Genomic DNA, 19,163 nt, shown 5'->3' with positions numbered 1-19,163 from the left:
TCACTTTAGGCCTCCACCACCATGTATATATATATAAAAAAAAGGTTCAATCAATCAGTCAATTCCAACTTCTCGCGGGAAAAAAAAATCTTACAAAGTTGGAATTGATTGATTGAACTTTTTAGTCCCACCCAGTGTGCTGTTACCAGCAGCCACGCCCACCCAATGGGTCACACCCACCTAATGGGCCACACTCACCTGGCACCCGACGATGCATAAGTGGGTTTTGGGTTGCAGTTTGGGCACTCAGTCTCTAAAAGGTTGGCCATCACTGGAATAGGTGGTACCTGACTAATAAGTGCAAAAGGGATCTTGGAGTCCTAGTGGACATTCACTTAAATATGAGCAGCAATGTGCTGCAATGCTATAAAAGCCAACACAGAGGGATAGAATCAAGATCACATGAAGTGTTAGTACCATTTTATAATGCCTTGATAAGACCACACTTGCAATATTGCATTTAGTTTTGGTTGCCACGATATAAAAAAGATGTTGATACTCTAGAAAGAGTGCAGAGAAGAGCAGCAAAATATTATTAGGGGACTGGAGGCTAAAACATATGAAGAACAGTTGCAGGAAATGGGTATGTCTAGTTTAATGAAAAGGACTAGGGGGTGACATGATAGCAGTGTTTCAATATCTAAGGGGCTGCCACAAGGAAGAGGAGGGGCAACTTATCAGTGGAACAACTTGCCTCCATAAGTTATGGGTGCTCCAACACTGGAAGTTTTTAAGAAGAGATTGGACAACTATTTGACTGAAATGTTATAGGGTTTTCTGCTTGAGCAGGAGATTGGAGTAGAAGACTTCCAAAATCCCTTCCAACTCTGTTATTCTGATTAAATGGGAGATGCCTGAGACACTACGAGACAATTTATGCTTTGCTGCCTGCAGTTACATCTTACTCGGATCCCAGGTATGGGAAAACAAAACTTGAATTTGGGCAATTTTTTTAATAAGCAAAATGTTATGCTTTATAATATATAGTGCTATCTACTTTTTTCCTGCCTATTTGTCTTGTAAAAAGTAAAGGATATTGAATAACATCTTGCGAAACTGATGTAGTTGTAGGCACAACTATATTCTGTGAAACTGATCAAGTAAAACATACCCAGGCATTATTTCCAGCAGCAACAGTAGTGCCAAACCAGAAATGAAGTATCTCTAAGAGGAGAGACTAATTAATGAGCGGCTTGCACTTTGAAATGAAAATGGTTCCAGGTTTTATTCATTGAAAAACAATGCATAAATAATTTTTAAATTTATTTTCTTCAATTGTCAACAATCAGAGGGAGAACAATGTATATTGTGTCAAAAAAATAACCTGTTATTCTTGAGGCAATGCAGTTGACACTTAGTATGATTAGAGTCTCTATTTTTCAGTATATTATACTGTTTCTTAAAATCCGTAATACTCAGCACTTGGAAATATTACCTTGTCAAAAAAAACAGTCTTCCAGTGCACAGTAATATATGGACTATTGATGCTTTCTTTTTGTTAACTTACCAGAAGCTTAATGCTTTTACCTCTAGGGAAAGTTTCTAAAAATTCCTCTTAGGGAAACACGTGTCCCGTGCATTTTAAGAGGTTTCTCTGAGCTAAAAGCTTTCAGTTCCCTTTTTTTTTTTTCTTTTCACTGTCTCCTCCTGCTTCTTTAGAGACAAGCAGCTTGCCTAGAGGGTGTGGTAGAGAAAGAACTCTCTCTGGGATTTGCTCAAATCATGTGGTATCTTCTCTTCTCCAAGACATTGCTGCAGAATGTTGCTTGATAAGATAGAGACCAAAGCTTGTGTGCTTCAGAAATCTTTGCTATTTGCTCTTTATATTTATATATTTGCTTCATGTGGATCAGAGAGACAAGTTGCAAAGGCAAGAGTGACCAGAGTAAGGTAGGCCTGGGCAAAAGGACATTTAAATGGGTGGCAAACATTGAGTGGCTCTCTTGAATGAGTCCAGAATGTAGTGAGACTGCATCTCTTGCTTCCTGTCTGTTGAATCGACTGTTGGTCTCTTGCCTGATTTTAATCATGTTCCTTATTAACATAAACTAGTCTTACCCAGAACGTTTGTAGTGCTAGATAGCTATAAAGAATTCTATTGAACAGATTAAAAAATGTTTAAATGCCGTATCATGTTTCTCAAAAAAATTAAAGATAATAAGGAATCAGTTTAAAGGAACACACGTTTCATAAATAGCTAAAAATGCATTCATTGTATTGATGTCATATATGCTGGAGTTTTTGAGTGAATTAAAATAACAACAAAAGAAAAAAAAATCCTATATTTTCTAAATGGTGCTGTGCTTATCTTTTTTATATGGCAATATAATAGGACTTTGAAAAATTCTCAGCTGTCTCTGTGAGTTGTTATTGCTGCCTAGTTACCACTTATGTCAGGATTCCATTATTTAATGGAGCTAAAACTTTTTCCTTTCAAAATGGTTTTTAAATTATATCTTATTTTAGCTCCACTAAATGAGGTGGCTTAGGATATGACAGATACTTTGGAAATCAGAATCTGTGGCATAATATAACTCACATATTCTTTAATCCGATTGCAATGATGCCACTCAAATTGTTTAATAGGCAAGATACAAAGTTAACCTTCTTGATGTTGTAATTTTGAGACAATGTCTCTTGGAAAAAATAAATAATTCCAGGATGTTTCAAGCATGGTCTTTATTGAATCTTTTATCTTGGATATTCACTGATTGCTCCATGTCTCCACTGAAATGTGAATATCGCTCACCGGAGACAATGTGATTACCTTTGATAACATGCTCCACTATTAAGAATAAGACGATGTGGTGACTTCAGGCTTATCTATGTTAACTAAGATATGATTTACTTGGCTAATCTTATTTTCTGGATTTGCATGATAGAGTGAAATATAATCTAATCATGTGTTCTAGCTTAAAGTGTGGTTTGGAAGTTTATGTTTCAGTTTGTAGTTTAAACATAACATTTTTTAGACTCTCTAATTGCTCCTTTACTTGTAGTAATTCATTCCATAGATATAACACAACTGAAGTATTCTGAGTGCTTTGCACACGATTATGGGATAAATCTGGATGAGCTCAGAAGAGCTAAAATGCTATTGAAGAATTAACCTGTAGCTTTTGTGTTAATTCTTCCAAAAATATAATCCTTCTTTTATATAAATGCAACAGTCTAAGCAATATTTATCTAAGCAGTTGGGTGTTTGAGGGACCAATCCTGTCTCTGGATACCAGGAGTACCCTATCGTGCTTCTGTGATAATCCACGAGGATGGAGGATACTGGCTCTTCCAAGAAGGGAGCTTCACCGCTTTCATCAGCCTCCAAACAGCATAAATCCTCCAATCAGGAGGCGGCAGGCAAGATCTCGGCCAAGGCCAAGGCCAGATCTGCAGGCAAAATCTCTAAAAAGGAAGAAAAACAGGCCAGTAGGAGACACCAGGCATTAGAGAGGGAATTCTCTAAAGCACAAAGACAAGCAAGGACTGAAGCCACTCAGGCTGAAGTTCCTTCCTTTGATTTGCCACTGGGACCCTCTGCTTCCCCTCTGGGGATCTGGTCAACAGGAGATACCATCTCTGCCCCTGTGCCGGGTGGCTCATCTCACCAGGACCCCATCTTCCAGCCTGCGACTCTGCGGGCCCAGTAGTCGGCCCCGGAAGCTACTTTCACTTCTACTGCGGCTGGACTCAGACCAACAGAGCCGGTTCCCCTTCCCATGGAGGACTGCCTAAATGAGTTGATTGCACAGGCAGTAGCGTGCGCTCTTCAGGCTAGATCACACGTATCTAGGTCAACCACGGTTTCTCCCCTACCTATCCACCAGCCAACTACCAAGGTGTATGGTGCACCTTCTTCACCTTCACAGTCTTCTTACTCTGAGGGTTCCTCCTATCGTGAGTATGATGCGGACTTGGGGATCCCGATGTCGGATGAGGAGGAAAACCCTCCCGAAATGCCATCCTTTGCTGGTCTCTTTAATCCGTCTCATTTTGTCCCCTTGCTCCGAAAGGCCATTTCCACGGCCCATCTTGGTCCTGAACCCTCTACATCGACATCAATGGCCGCTCCAGACTTGGAGGCGGATCTGAACTTCACAGAACCAGTAACCACACAACACCGCATCCCCTCTCCGCCCATGTTTCTAAATGCGGTCAAGAAACAATGGGAATCCCCGGGTACCCGTCCCCTCCTGAGTAGCAGTGAAAAAAGACTTTATAATGTTGCCCAGGACCTGGCAGATGCTCTGGAGGTTCCCACGGTGGATGAACCCTTGGGACCTTTGGTATCTCCCACTGCCACTCCTAGAGACGTGTCTGATGCCCTCAAGCGGAGGACCCCCAAAAGGAGCTCACTTTCCGCAAGACACACCAAGCTATGGCTTGGGCTATTAGGGCTGCTACCTCAGCATCCTTTTTCAATAGGTCAGCTCTCTGCTGGCTCAGACAGCTTCAAGCCAGGATTCCAATCTGAGCAAGATGGTGGCGGCAACGGAATATGCTTCCGATGCAACACTACAGGCTGCCAGATTTTCATCCAGGGCTATGGCTTCCAATGTCACTGGACGCCGTATGCTTTGGCTGAAACACTGGCACGCTGATGCCAAGTCTAAATGGCGCCTGTCAGCAGCCCCTTACCAGGGGGGGTAAGCTGTTTGGGGCAGCTTTAGAGCCTTTCCTTTCGGAGAATAAGGATAAACGTAAGGTTCTCAATCACCTTATTAAATGTCTGGACAAACGACCCAACACCTACTCACAGAGACAGTCCTTCCGTACGGGTACTAGGCCTACTTATGCCTATCTCCCCGGTTCCTTTCCTGTCAGACAAGACAGACAGGACAGACAATCGGCCAGAACGGGTTCTAGGCCCAGACAACAATTTCAGGGCAAACGGCCCTTTCGTGGGAGCAGTCGCCCTTTCCGTCACTCCAGATGACTTTCTGGCGGTTCCTCCCATAGGCGGCAGACTTTCCCTCTTTGCCTGCCAGTGGGAAGCCACCACCAGATGCATGGGTGCTGAACACGGTTCGTCACGGGCTCTCCCTAGAATTCTTCACCTACCCTCCAAATCGTTTCCTCTCTTGTCCCCAGTCAAGAAATTCCACAAAGAAAAAGTTGATGCAACAGGCCATTCAGCACCTTGTAAACATAAGGGCCGTAGAACCGGTTCCGTTGGATCAGAGAGGTCAGGGATTCTATTCCATCCTCTTTGTCATCCCCAAAGCCTTGGGGGGATGGAGAGCAATCTTAGATCTAAAAAGACTAAACTGGCATCTTGTATACCGCAAGTTCAAGATGCAAACGCTCCAGTCCATTCTCAGAAGCGTAAGAAGAGGAGACTTCCTGACGTCCGTAGACCTCACGGAAGCTTATCTCCACATCCCCATCTCTCTCAGCCACCGCCAGTTTCTAAGATTTGCTTACAGGGGCCGGCACTATCAATACAAGGCATTACCGTTTGGCCTATCCTCGGCCCCGAGGGTTTTTACCAAGGTCCTAGCAGTTCTAGCAGCTCACCTTCGGATGAGGTGACGGATCTCGGACGGGTGATCAACCTTCTTCAAAGTCACGGGTTTTCGGTAAACTTCTCCAAGAGTCACTTGTCTCCCACGACAAGGCTATTACACCTAGGGGCCATCATAGACACGGTGAACTGCTGGGTCTATCTATCACAAGAATGCCAGGACAGCATACGGCAGTTAGTCCTACAACTCTGCGGGAACCATACAATAACATTAGCAAATCTATCCCAATTGCTGGGAAAGATGATTTTGGCCATTGCCATCGTGCCTTGGGCCAGGCTCCACTCCAGGAGACTTCAGTGGTCCTGCTCCCTTTCCAGAAACTGAACCTCAGCTCATCCACTTGAAGAGTGCGAATTCCACCCCGAGTCTCGCGCTCCCTCAAGTGGTGGCTTTCATCGGCTATGCTCCGGGGGTCCTCCTTCAAGGAGCCGGATCGCATCACTCTTACGACCAATGCCACCTACAATCACAGTGGGCCCAAGGCCGTTGGTCCCATTCCGACCTTCGGCACAACATAAACTGGTTGGAACTCAGAGCCATATACCTGGCCCTTTGACATTTCTGCAACTCTGTGGTGAAATGTCACGTTCTGGTCCTCACGGACAACGTCGCTGCCAAGACCCATGTGAATCGGCAAGGGGGCACCCGATCCCATGCTCTCCTGTCTGAGGCTCTCCTCCTGGGCTCTTGAGCAGAATCCAACCTAGCCTCCATCAAGGCCGATCACATCTCAGGAGAGGCAAACACATAGGCGGATCTCCTCAGCAGGGTGACAGTGAACCACTCAGAGTCGCACCTGTACCTGAGGATTTTCAGGGAAATCTCCCACCAATTCGGACTTCCAGTCCTAGACCTCTTCGCCTCCCCGACAAACACTTAAGTTACCAAGGTTCTTCTCCCGTTTCCCCTCCCCAGGGGCGGAGTGCATGGACGCTCTTTGGAGTCCGTGGCCGGAGGGTCTGCTCTACACCTTTGCTCCTCTCCCTCTTCTTCTGGCGGTCGTCAACAAGATCCTCAGGGAAAGAGCGGAGATTCTTCTAGTGGCTCCGTACTGGCCTTGGAGACCGTGATTCGCCGACCTAGTGAACTTCTCCCTAGCGCAACCGTGGAGGATTCCCCCGGACAGGGTCTCACTCAGTCAGGGGACACTCCTCCATCCGGACCCCCAATGGCTCCAATTAGCCGTATGACTCTTGAGTGCTCAGTCTTATCCCGGGAGCACTGCTCACCAGGAGTCATTTCCATAATCCAGGCCTCCCGTCGGCCCTCTACCAACCGTATTTATGAGGCCACGTGGAGGAATTTCTGTTCGTGTTGCTCAAAGCGCCACTTGACAATTCCTGATCTGATGATTCCTCACATATTGGACTACCTTCTGGAGGGTCTGGAGAGGGGTTTGGCTCCAAACATACTACGCAGACAAGTCGCCGCTCTTTTCACCATACTTACATGTGAATCTGTCATTTCTCTAGGTTACCATCCCTTGATCCGCTCATTCATCAAGGGTGCTATTAACTCCAAGCCCTCCGTAGTCCATAGATATCCCTCCTGGGAACTACCAAGGGTTTTGTGGGCTCTTTTCAATCCGCCCTTTGAACCCTTCAAAACATGTGATTTGTGATACTTATCATTCAAAGTAGCCTTTTTGGTAGCTATCACCTCCACGTGGCAGATTTCTGAATTAGCGGCTCTCTCTACCAGGGATGACTTATGCATTTTTCATCAGGACCGAGTGGTCCTTCATCTTGATCCGACCTTTGTTCCAAAGGTAAATTCTTTATTTCACAGGACTCAGGAAATCGTGTTACCAGATTTCTGTCCTAATCCATTGCATGCTCTGGAACGACAATGGCACCTGCTAGACGTCTGCAGGCCACTCCGTTATTATATCTCACGGATGGCTACCTTCCGCACCACCAAGACCCTTTTCGTTTCCTGTCATCCTCCTTCTAGGGACAGGAAAGTATTCTCCTCCGCGATTGGCAAGTGGATTAGGGCTTTTATTGTGGAGTCGTATCAGGCGGATTCTGTGCCGGTTCCAGGGCGCATTATGGCCTATTCCACCCATAGCACGGCTACTTCCGCAGCCTGGGACACTCAAGCGTCCATTGAAGACATTTGCAAGGCGGCCACATGGTCCTCTCCGTCACCCTTCATTAGACATTACAAAATCGACAAATTCGCCTCGGCGGAGGCCTCCTTTGGCAGGAGATTTCTCCAACGGGTACTATCGCAAAGTGCCACACTGGGCAAGCTTGATTCCCTCCCTCAGGGATAGTAGGCTTTGGTATGTCCCGTTGGTGGATTCTCCATCTCCTGTGCTGGAGAAGTGGCGTTGTCTTACCTGAAGCCTTTTCTCAGCATGGCGATGGAGAATCCACTCCCACCCTAGTAGGTTATTAGGCCTAGATCTATATTTATGAGCCAACAAGTCTTGCTGTCAGTCATGGCTTCGCCTGCATCGAGACTGGGATCCTCTAGCCCAGGAGAGGCGTGGCAACTTTGGCTGACTTGATCTGATTGGGCAGGAACACAGTCTAAACCCATTGGTGGATTCTCCATCTCCATGCTGAGAAAAGGCGTTCAGGTAAGACAACACCCCTTTTCTGGGTATTGGAAGAGAAAGTGAACAAATTGAATTGAATTTATTTTAACCACCTTATGTAGTATATAGGCCAGCAGGAAGTTATCAGCAGGAGAATATGAAGGTAAGACTTTTCCTTCCCATGCCCTATGGTACTTCAGTTGGATATATCTGCTAGAACAATTTGTGTCGTTCACAATTTTATTGTAGATGAGAGGGCAGACATGACCTGCAAAACGTGATTGAGGAGAAATAAGATCTCCTCCTTTTCGAAATGTAATCTTTTCATTTTTAGATCTTCCACCAGCTGCAGACTATAGAAGAGGAATGTAGAGTGGTGATCTCATCCATTGATGTCAAGAGGCATTGTTCCACAGATGACTAGATGGGGAGTTACTGATAACGGTGGCTCTTAGGATAAAGTAGGAGAGTTATTCATGTTCCATCCTGCAGGGGTGGTTTCCCTGTCTGAACTTCTAGACTTTATCAAGGTATTGGTGTTGGAGTTCCTGAAGCTTACTGTTCTTGGAATTTCAACTTCCTGCCCATCCTGGAAGAAGGCTAAGAGGTGATTTAAGAGATTGTGTCAAGCAGGACAGTTATGCACATATCTAAGGTTGTACATGGTCTGATGCATTCTAGAAGCCACCCTTCATAATGTCCCAAAGGAGTTTTTTCAAAAGGCAACTGGACTTTGTTTTTCTTTGAAGAAGTTTTGCTTCTCATCCAAGAAGCTTCTTCAGTTCTGACTGAGTCAGAACTGAAGAAGCTTCTTGGATGAGAAGCAAAACATCTTCAAGGAAAAAGAAAGTCCAGTTGCTTTTGAAAAAGCACCTTTGGGATAACCATGACTTAGATGACTGAGAATCTCCATAGATACCCTTCATATTGTTGTCCAGAAATTCTTTCATCAAGGCTAACTCTTGAATAACCATAGGATATTGTCTCTTAGCTGGGACCTGGGTTCCTTGCTTCAAATAAATGGTTACATGCCCAATGAAAAGACAAAATAATTGCTTCCTCTTCTCTAAAAAACAGCAATATATATATATTTGACACTGATAACATGAAAAAGAAACTATCCTTTCATTCCAGTAGAAATCTGGATTATGAGTTTATAATCATTCTCCATCTACAGGGACATACAAAGCTAAAAGAAAGTTGTATTATATAGTGGTAAGCATTCTACACAATTATTTGTTTTTCATTGTAGAGGATTTGTACATTGCAAAATGAGTGGTGCCCACCAATTGTTTCCACTTGTATAGGTTTTTATAAGATTTGTGTGGACAATTCCAATTGACACACTATAGTTTCATTTATAAATTGTTTATATCATAGTCTAAAACAGTAGAGCGCTATATTTCTACCCCTAATGGGATGTGAAGATTAATAGGGAAAATAAAATACATTTGCCTATTGCCATCTATCTAAGGTTTTCTTCATTGTCTGAGGGCAGCCCTGCCAAACTCTTGACAGGAAACTTAACAGAGTTTCCAAAAAAATAAGGCTTTGGGCATTTGCTTGCTAAGTAGCCTGTAGTTCCACAGAAGCATCACTTTGCAACTGACTCAAAGTTCTGTACTTTAATGATGCAAGTCTTGGCTAGATGCCTTGGCTCCACTGTAAAAACAAATTGGGGTCTCCTCTGTTTCACTGCTGAACACGGATCACTTCACTGGTCTAATTTGTATGAGTTCTCCAATGCTGGAATCTGGGGAGACTACAGAGAGAGTGGGTAGGGGAAATGAAAGGCTATAAAATCTCCCACCCATTATTTTTTCCCCTCCATGCCTCAACTCCTCCAATCACCAATTCATTAACACACAATGTTGGAACAGTTCTTTCAAACTTTCCGCTGTTCCTTGTCTTGCTAATTCATCTGCACTTCATCATTAAGTCAATCAGAACAAGATCTTTCACCTCACATCTCTGACATGCAACTGGAAATCATCTATGTATCCACAAATTCTCTGATTTCTTGCCACATCTTAAGAATTTCTTAGCTTGCTATTTCTCCTGGACAGTTGTAGTTCTCAAAATAGTGTAAATCTTTATGTGAATTTCTAGTAACCACCCCAAAAAGAAAGGCACAGGCTATTTGACTGTTCCTTCTATTAGCAGATGGAATAAAAGCAACCTTGAATACTGATTGGGCAGCAAGTTGTGGAATTACTTCTCACTGAAGCAAGCTTTTCACCAATTGCTATATTAGCTGCATCATTGCATTGTGCAGACTTGTTATTTATATATTCATTTGCTGTTGATCTTGTAACAAAGCCATACAACTTGTTCTACAGACATCAGGAAACCCCAAATATTTGTCACCAGCATCAAGATCCAAAAACAAAGTTTGATACTTCTCTGAGGAGAGCATAGTGAGAGTTTTAAGACTGAGGTAAGCTATTTGAGGTAGGCCATGTCAAGAGGTGGATTCCCAGGAATATTACTTTATTGTTATAGAGCAAGGGTTCCCAACCTCCAGTCCGCGGACCATGTTGTGAGTCCATGCCAGCCAGTGGACCTGGCAGCTGAGTCCCGGGAATCAGGAGGAGGAGGAGCCTGGAGGGCCATCAGAATTGGAGGAAGTCTCTGTTGAGTCCAGGACTTATAATCTGATAAAGAGCTTGGCCCCTCCAATCGTGCTCAGGCCGAGACCCAGCTGTGCGGGGAAGCTGAGTCAGACTCTGAGGACTCACAGCTGAAAGATATCATAAACGCTTGCAAATGCAGACAGGCAACAAGAGCAGGACAGAGGCAATGGGGCGACTCCAAGGGAGGAGGAGAAGGCATTGAGAAACCACGCCTTGGGGCTGCATAATAAAAAGGGAAGGTGTGGGCGGTGCTGGTTGGTTAAGGCAACCATTCGCAAAGGACTCAAGTTTCATGGAATCCTGTTTTGTTTGCCTTGCTTGTGAACAATTTTCGATTTGAATTGTGTTTTGTTTGAATTGGACAATTCTCCGTTTGCATCGTGTTTTGTTTGCATTGGACAATTCTCCATTTGCATCGTGTTTTGTTTGCTTTTGCTTTTGGGACATTTTGTAGGTCTGTACCTAATTAATAAAAGGGGTTTGTTTTCCCTGCATTTCCAGTCTACTTGTTAAAAGAGGGGTTTGTCCTTGTGAATTAACAAGGGCTCACATAGGCTGGGACAGAACAGACCGGTACCGGGCCGTGGCATGCCAGTAACCAGGCTGCACAAACAAGCAAAGCCCCATCCGCGGGATCCAGGCAGCACACGAAGCCATGCCCCCTCCGGTCTGTGGAAAAACTTCTCTCCACGTAATTGATCCCTAGTGCCCAAAAGTTTGGGGCCCTCTTTTTTTTTATTGAATTTTTTTTATTTTTTAACATACAAACATTTATAAAAATACAATAAAATTTTAAAGTAAGAAATTCCTGCCACTGAGATGATACTATTAAATCTGAATGAAGTTGCACTTCTTTGGGTGAAGTTGGTTTACAGTTTGGGGGCCCTCTTGACTTACAGGTCCTGTTCAGAGAGCAGGTGATAGATATAGCTTAGCAGAACATAGCATCATTTTGTGTAATGATTGCAATTTTTCCTGGAATGGCAGACATTATGCACTGCTGCTTATTCACCTCTCAACTGCATTATACACTTGAAGAGCATTCAGAACCTATAGCTGGCTCAGAATGCAGCAGGTGGGATAACACCACAAGCCACCCATAAAACAACACTATTCCAAGAACTATACAGACTGTTGGTGGGCTTCTGGGTACAATTAAAGGTGTCAATTATCACCTTTAAAACCCTTCATGGCTTAAGATCTGGGTATTTGTGGGATCATTTTCTTGCAATAATAGCTGCTGCCCACTAGGTTCCAGCTGAGTAAGCTGATTATGATGTATCCTCTCAGATGGAGATAGGTAGGTAGGTAGGTAGGTAGGTAGGTGGGTAGGTAGGTAGGTAGGTAGGTAGAAATTATGAAAACCCTTTAAAATAAAACTAACCATGCTGTAAGTGCCATATTCAAATTTACATTGTGTCCAGATTTAGAAGATGTTCTGGTTGCCACATTTTAAAAATGCTGTAGAACTGAAAAAAAAAAGCAACTGAAGGTGAATAAGGTGCTAGAATATTTTCAATAATCAAGATAGGTTAAAACATCTGGACACAGATTTGAAGTTTAGGATATGTGTGACTAAGTGAGGAATCAGTACAGAGGATGATAAAGTAGAACATGATGGAAAGAAAGTTGATTGAGAATTTTCCATTTTTCCTTCTAATCTTGAAATTAGCCATTGAAAATGCATAAATCCAGGAAAGATGAAGAGTCCATTTCCTTGTGTCAAATTATTGACACAAAATGTAGTATTGTCAATAAGTTTAGGTAGCTTTAAAAGAGAAAGATGTTAGATGTCTTTTAGGAAACCTCCACATTCATAGGAAATAACACTTTGAATATTAATTTTATGGCAGGATGCAACATTACAAAAGGGCTATTTGCACCCATATTGTTCTCATGTAGTATCTCCTGGCATATAATTGGCCACTATGAGAAACAGGATGTTAATAAGAAAGCATTTTTCAGGCAGTTGCTGAGTTAACAAGGATCGAAGTTCTGTGGTTGCTAGGAGTCAAAAAACGATTCAATGGCATGTAATCAAAGTTCATTCCAATAATCAGAACCTTAATTTCTTTATAATTATTATTACCATTTCAATCTGCCAAGTGTACAGTATTTTAAATTTGAAATATGTTTGGGCAAAGATGCATGTATGTATACTTATATTGTGCTTTGCTTTCCCAATTATTTAGATCTGAAACTCACCTGTAAAACAAGTTCCCTGAGATTTTGAACACTGTGGACTGAAAACTGTGTCAGTTTATAGTAACAAAAATTCAGAAAGAGTCTGATAGCACCTTTTCAGACAAATGATTTTTATTAAAAGGCATAATCTCCCCTGGATAGTGATGTGGATAGTAAAATAAATAAATATATAAATAACTGCTTTCATGAGCTTCAGCTCAGTTCATCAGGTGCATCATCATACATACATTGTCATACGTACATCATCATACACATGATGAAATTAACCAGTTTCCAAAATCTTAAGCTATCGGACTCCTGATTTTCAAAAATTTCAGCTAGTAAAATAGAAATTGTGCAGTACTAATATACAAAGCCACAAACAAACTCCATTAAGAGGCATTTCTACTGTACTTCAAAATAACCTGAATTAAACAATGTCCAGTTGGTATTGCTTGGCATTGCATTACCTCATTACACACACATACATACATATACCGGTGTGTGTGTATAAAAGAAAATTCTTGCAACACTTTAATTAGGTAATGCATATATCTATATCTATCTATCTATCTATCTATCTATCTATCTATCTATCTATCTATCTATCTATCTATCTAGTGCTTTTTTTGTAAAAAAAAAAAAAGTGATGGAACTCACACATGTCACACAACCCGCCTTGCCTACCCTACAAGGTTCCATTCAAAAAAGGTGCCGGAACTCTGTGTGTGTGTATGTATGTGTATGTGTGTGTGTGTAAAAGGGGAAGAGAATTTACATTTTTTTTCTTTTTTCAGCATCCAGCTAGAGTGAATTCTACATGTTAAATGTTAAATTTATTTGGTATTTTAATCTCCTTTTTCTCTTTTTTGTTGTTGTTAGTGCTAGACATATGTTTTATTTTATTTGTTTGTTTTTCTGTTTTGTATTTTACCTTTTATGATAAAACAAAATAAATATATTTAAACATAATAAAATAAAATAGTGTTTCTTGGATGAGCATTTGCCAAGTTTCATGATTCTAAAGCTACAATCCAATGTTTTCAGATGGATATTGCTGGATTTCAGAGACGCTTTTATGGAATGAATTGTTTTTTGAAATAGCAAATTAAAATAGCACTTCTGGTACATGTACAGATATAGGTGCAAAGACAGAATGAATAAATGGATTTAAATCATTTTTTCATAATTGTGACTTTTCATCTACTGTACAGGTAGTCCTTGACTTAAAACAGTTCATTTAGTGACCACTTGAAGTTACAATGGCACTGAAAAAGTGACTTATGACTGTTTTTCACACTTATGTCCGTTGCAATATCCCCACAATCACGTGATCAAAATTTGGATGCTTGGCAACTGACTCATATTTATGACAGTTGCAGTGTCCTGAGGTCATGTGATCACATTTTGCAACCTTCTAACAAACAAAGCTAGATTTACTTAACAACCGTGTTACTTAACAACTGCAGTGATTCACTTAACAAATGTGGGAAGAAAGGTCATAAAATGAGGCAAAACTCACTTAATAAATGATACATTTAGTAATGGAAATTTTTAGCTCAATTGTGGTTGTAAATTGAGGACTTCCTATTTGTGTTTACTCAGTGTTCTCCTGGTTTAGCTTCCTTAACTAAAACAGCAACCAAAGGCCAAGACTTCAGTTTCTTGAGCCAACGTCTGCTAAAGGTTAGTAGGCTGGATATTCTTTCTTTTCAAGAACACTATGGATTCTCTGCCACCTGAAAAGTAAAATATATCTTCTTATCACTTTAGCTTCCCTGCACTTCTTGAGCAGTGTGCTTCTGCCCAACCTCATGCATCAGATATGCAAACAACTAGAAGCAAACAAAGTCATAACTAGTAGCCAGCACTGAGTTGTTAAAAACAGATCATGCCAAACCAATCTTATCTCATTCTTTGATAAAGTGACTAAACTAGTAGACCAGCAAAACGCAGTGGATGTAGTATATATAGATTTCAGTAAGGCATTTGATAAAGTAGACCACAACCTACTGCTTGGTAAGCTAGAAAAAGGTGGAATAGACAACATTACCACCAGATGGATCTGTAACTGGCTGACAAACCATACTCAATGAGTAGTCCTCAATGGGACTATATCCACATGGAGAGAAGTAAGCAGTGGGGTATCACAAGGTTTCGTCTTAGGCCCAGTACTTTTCAATATCTTCATAAATGACTTAGATGAGGGAATTGAAGGGGAACTCATCAAAGTTGCAGATGACACCAAACTGACAGGAGTATCCAACACCCCAAAAGACAAACTCAGGATCCAAAAAGATCTTGACAAACTTGAACAATGGGGCCTATCCAACAAAATGAGTTTCAATGTAGAGAAAAGCAAAGTCCTACATTCAGGCATGAAAAATCATAGATACAAATACAGATTGGGCGAAACCTGGCTTAAAACAGTAACTGTGAAAGGGACCTCAGAGTCCTAGTGGACGATCACTTGACTATGAGCCAGCAATTTGCAGCAGCAACCAAAAAAGCTAATACAATCCTGGGTTGTATAAACAGAGGTATAGAATCAAGATCACGCGAAGTATTAGTACTGTTTATAAACTCTAGTAAGACCACACCTGGAATACTACAGCCAATTTTGGTCACCATATCACAAAAAAGATGTTGAGAGTTTGGAAAAAATTGAGAGAAGAGCAACTAAGATGATCAAAGGCCTGGAGACTAAAACATATGAAGAACCACTACGGGACTTGGGTTTGGCTAGTCCAGGGGTAGGCAACCCAAAACACTTAAAGAGCCACTTGGACCCGTTTCCCACCAAAAACAAAACACTGGGAGCCGCAAAAGCATTTTGATATCTAAAATGAAGATAACACTGCATATATCCTTTTTTACCTTTATTATAGGTGTATATGTGTTTGTGTGTGTGTGTTTGTGTGTGTGTATGTATGTGTGTGTGTATATATATATGTATATGTATGTATACACACACACACACACACACACACACACAGGTAAAAAAAGGATATATGCAGTGTTATCTTCATTTTAGATGTCAAAAGGGTCTGTCTCTCTCTCTCTCTCTCTCCCTCTCTATCTGCCCTTGGTCTGCCACTCCTCTTCCCCCGCTCTCTTTCTTTCTCTCTCTCTCTTTCCTCTCTCTCTCTCTCTCTCCCTCTCTCTCTCTCTCTCTCTCTCTCTCTCTCTCCCCTCTCCTATCTGCTGCTCACCTGACAAGCTTCAGGCTGTTGTCCAACAAGATCAGGGGTAGGCAACCTCATCTCTTTTATGACTCATGGACTTCAACTCCCAGAATTCCTGAGTCAGTCTAGCTGGGCTAGCTAGCTCTCTCCTGCCCTTCCTGCTTCCTGCAGAGATGCAGCAAAGGGGGGAGCTCCGCCCAGTAAGCTTTTCAGCTCCTCGGAGAACACTGTGAGTGCAGTCTCTTTTTTTTATACACACACACAAAAACACACACACACACACACACAGAGAGAGAGAGAGAGAAGCAGGGAAGCACAATTCCTCTCTCTGTCTCTGTCTCTCTCTGCAAAGGCAGAGGAGGCTGGGAGCCGCAGGGGAAGGCTCAAAGAGCCGCATGCGGCTCCGGAGCCGCAGGTTGCCGACCTGTGGGCTAGTCTAAAGAAGACATAGGGGAGACATGATAGTAGTATTCCAGTGTCTGAGGGGCTGCCACAAAGCAGAGGGGGGCCAGATTGTTCACCAAAGCACCAGAGGAAAGGACGAGAAACAATGGTTGGAAACTGATCAAAGAGAGAAGCAACCTGGAATTAAGGAGAAATTTCCTGATAATGAGGACAGTGAAACAGCTCCAGAAATCATGGGCACTCCATTATTGAGATTTTTAAGAAGAGACTAGACATTCACCTGTTTGAGATGGTATAGGTTCTCCTGCTTGAGCAGGTGGCTAGACTAGAAGACCTCCTAGATCCCTTCCAGCTCTATTCTATTCTATCTTGGTTTCAAAAAGCAGGTTTCAAAGCATGAACTTGCAAGACCCATGTCATTTGCTACAGTTAGTCTTCCATAATAGGGCCTGATATGAACCTTACCTGAGCTTCAGAACATATGAATTGGGACATATTATAATGTAGCTGAAGAATGAACATAAATATTCTGGTTTTGATTGTAGCCTTTCTTCCAATGTATTAGTTGTTAAAAATGTGCATAGGGAACTTTTCTTTTTTTTCATTGAACAGAAAAAATCTGTTTCTAGAAATTTTGTGTGGTTGCTAGGAATTGAGAGTGACTTCATGGCATATCATTATCATCATGTACCATCATCAATCAGTCTAAAATATGAACAGAAAAGATCCTATTCCATGTTTTGCTGAATGTTCATAACCCAATTCAGACTTTTGATTTCTATTCTGTTGGTACAATGTCTTGCAGTAAATGATGGTAAAATCACTTTTGTGAGCTTTTGGTTTCATTTGTGGTCTCTCTAACATAGAGAACATACTTAGGAAGAAGTTGGAAGTATTAAGCTATTTTTTCTTGGACAGTTTTTCCATTCCCTTTTTGCTCCATATTTTCTCTTACATAGAAAAGGTAGAATGGATAAGTATTCCTTTGTACAACCTGGGAAGTATCAATATAAACTCTGAAGAACTTTTTGCAGGTCTATAGGCAGTGGTGGGATTCAAATATGTGAACAACCGGTTCTCTGTATGGATGCCGCTTCCGGAAGTCCATTCTGGGCATGGGCAACAAAAAATTAGCTGCCGGTTCTGCCAAACTGGTGCAAACTGGCTGAATCCCACCACTGGCTATAGGTCTATATCCAGTATTACATTAATAAAGCTGAACTACAACCCCAGCTTTCTCTGTTGCAGTTTTCTTTATCATGATAACTGCTCCATAACAACAAGTTTCATTAAAAATTTATTCTACTTCTATAATGATGAGCTCTTGACATTTGACTTCAGATATTTTTAATTATAGAAGTACTGTAGCATCAAGAAATCATTTAAAGCAAGTTTCCAATATTCTGTGACTTTATGTTTCTTTAACTTAACTATGTATAACAGCTTTAGGCAAATTTATTTGGGTATTTCACACACAAGTTGGGCTTGTTTTTGTTGGGAACAGCTTCTAGAGTTACAAAAAAAAATCCCTTTAGGAATCTTTCTCTGGCTCTATTTGCATAAACTGCCTGGAGTCAGCTGTGAGTTGGGGAGCCATAGAAATTTGTGTAATAAGCAAATAAATAACTAGCTCTTAAACTAGATTTTTTTTTCAAATGTGTACGCAGTAATTGTCCGCTATTTGTTTATGCTGTTCACAACACAAATTGAGCAACCATATTTTAATACAAAACAAGTCCATTGGGCTAGAATAGGGCTTGAGTCAGGAGGCTGATTGGTCTAGCGCCCAATGAAAGGTGGTGTTTTTTTTGTTTTTATTCTTTTATTTTTACAGGTTGCTGTGAGTTGCCTAAGATAATTAAATGAGATAGGCAACCATATAGGTTCTTTGAATAAATTGCTTTACTATGTTAAGAGAATCTGGAAAATTAATTTATAAATCATTGTTAAGTTGGCATGTTGTGCAGATGTAACCTTTCTCTCTTTTTTTTGAATGACCTCTCCCCCAGATTTTCTCACACAGCATGGAAGGTTGTTTGTTGATCACTATGAAGATGTTTTTATGCCGTATTTCTTGGGACGTAGGTGCAGTCTCTGTGTGGACAGACACTGAAAAGGTGAAGAAGCAGTACATGGCAATCATTTAATCTCAAACAGAATTACAGTAATAGTCAGCTCTACATGACCATTATTTCTTTGTTCTATCTTTCCCTTTGGTGTTTTTTTATTCCTTTGACTTAGATCCCCAAATAGTTCAAACTTTTGAAACATGGGGGCCATCACACTGACAGCATTCTATTAGCTATGGGTGATGGTCCACCAAAGCCTTGATCATGTTCTGTTTGACTGCCACCCATGGACTTTAGAAAGTAAAAGTCTCCTGGGAGCACCAATATATGTCTGGAAAACCATATTTAGCAAAACAGATCATAAGCAGAGACAATGGCAATCTTTAGCAATACAACTGAAAAGTCATATGTTCTGAAAATGTTATTTCCTGTCCTATAATTTTATTTATTATGTGACATTTCTGAAACTCACACATATTCTTAAAGACTTTTATACAGGCAGAAATAGAACTTGTAACAATTCTGTTTTTAGCTCTCATTTAATTACTACAGCTTTTTTTTAAAATGCAATACATTTGATAGTATTTGTTTTTAATAAGAACTGGATTTAGCTTGTCCTT

At 41.4% G+C, this 19,163-nt stretch overlaps 1 protein-coding gene across 5 annotated transcripts in view; it reads left to right on the top strand.

Moving 5' to 3' along the window:
* Positions 1 to 19,163, top strand: part of NCOA1 (nuclear receptor coactivator 1) — a 329,445-nt gene that overhangs the window by 122,304 nt on the left and 187,978 nt on the right. The window contains exon 1 of one of the 5 annotated variants that reach the window (XM_039345939.1): positions 1,711 to 1,890. The exons of the other annotated variants lie outside the window; for them this stretch is intronic. The gene's annotated coding sequence lies outside the window, so the exon portion shown is untranslated. Of the gene's footprint in view, positions 1 to 1,710; positions 1,891 to 19,163 lie in introns of those variants that run through there. 5 annotated transcript variants of the gene reach the window in all.

The sequence above is a fragment of the Crotalus tigris genome, unplaced genomic scaffold, assembly GCF_016545835.1.
Source record: "Crotalus tigris isolate CLP2741 ecotype Arizona unplaced genomic scaffold, ASM1654583v1 scf7180000017987.690289119674:8195010, whole genome shotgun sequence".
Taxonomy (NCBI): Eukaryota; Metazoa; Chordata; class Lepidosauria; order Squamata; family Viperidae; genus Crotalus; species Crotalus tigris.
Note: the sequence above shows the minus strand (reverse complement) of the source record. Positions and strands in the feature narration are given on the sequence as shown.